This window comes from Rhinatrema bivittatum, chromosome 4 (assembly GCF_901001135.1).
Source record: "Rhinatrema bivittatum chromosome 4, aRhiBiv1.1, whole genome shotgun sequence".
NCBI lineage: Eukaryota > Metazoa > Chordata > Amphibia > Gymnophiona > Rhinatrematidae > Rhinatrema > Rhinatrema bivittatum.
This window is the reverse complement of record NC_042618.1, coordinates 100494508-100495267: the sequence shown is the minus strand read 5'-3', so window position 1 is coordinate 100495267 and position 760 is coordinate 100494508. Positions and strand designations below refer to the sequence as shown.

Below are 760 nucleotides of genomic sequence, written 5' to 3'. Positions count from 1 at the left end.
CCCTTCCAGAAGTGCGCATGTTAGACTCCTTGGTCCATGTTTCAAGATAGGTCAGGTGGATCACTGACATCGCCATGGACCCCTGGTGCCTGGTGTGGGCCTCCCCGCCTGGTGGCACATTGCGGTTGGGGCGCATTGAGGACAGACCACCCCAGTTGACAGTCGCTTTGGGAGAGGAGAAAGCAAGAAGTTGCATCGATCCTCTGCTCGGTATGAGCTCCCTGTTTGGAACACTTCGACCGGACCCCAGCCACATGCTCGGAGAAAAACACCAAGGCAATTGTCATACAGATGACCCTCAGATAGGCGTAATCCCCAGAGGAACTCAGGACCACAAGGTGCTTTCAAAGTGTCAATGATCAATTTGTCCTGCAATTCACACTAATTCTCGCAGCTAGCTGCGTTCTTCACCGACGCACAAGCTGAGCGATTCACCAGTAAGAGTCACAGGTCATCTATTTCTTGGGCATATCTCTCTCTGTACCTTGCTCATGTCATAGACAGAGATAGAGACCCAAGGCAGGTCTCTTTCTCAGTCTCACACACTCAAACACTTCCTCTCTCTGGTTCACAGGCTCTCTTACTCCTGATTCTGGGTTTCTCCATCTTCTGTGGGCAGGATGGACTCTGCCCACTACTCTTCTGGACCTATATCCTGTGTGTCTTCAGTGTGGGCAGGATGGGCTCCTCCAGTTGCTCTCTGAGCACCACTAAACCTCTTTTTTCTTGGGCTGCACATGGGATAAGCTCTGCTTGCAGC

The 760-nt window shown here is 51.8% G+C and overlaps 1 non-coding gene across 1 annotated transcript; it reads right to left on the bottom strand.

Annotated features, from left to right (window-relative positions):
• Positions 1–292: 292 nt before the first annotated feature.
• LOC115091387 lies at positions 293–446 on the bottom strand. The gene has a single exon (XR_003856697.1). It is a non-coding gene; the product is annotated as a 5.8S ribosomal RNA (ribosomal RNA).
• Positions 447–760: the final 314 nt, after the last annotated feature.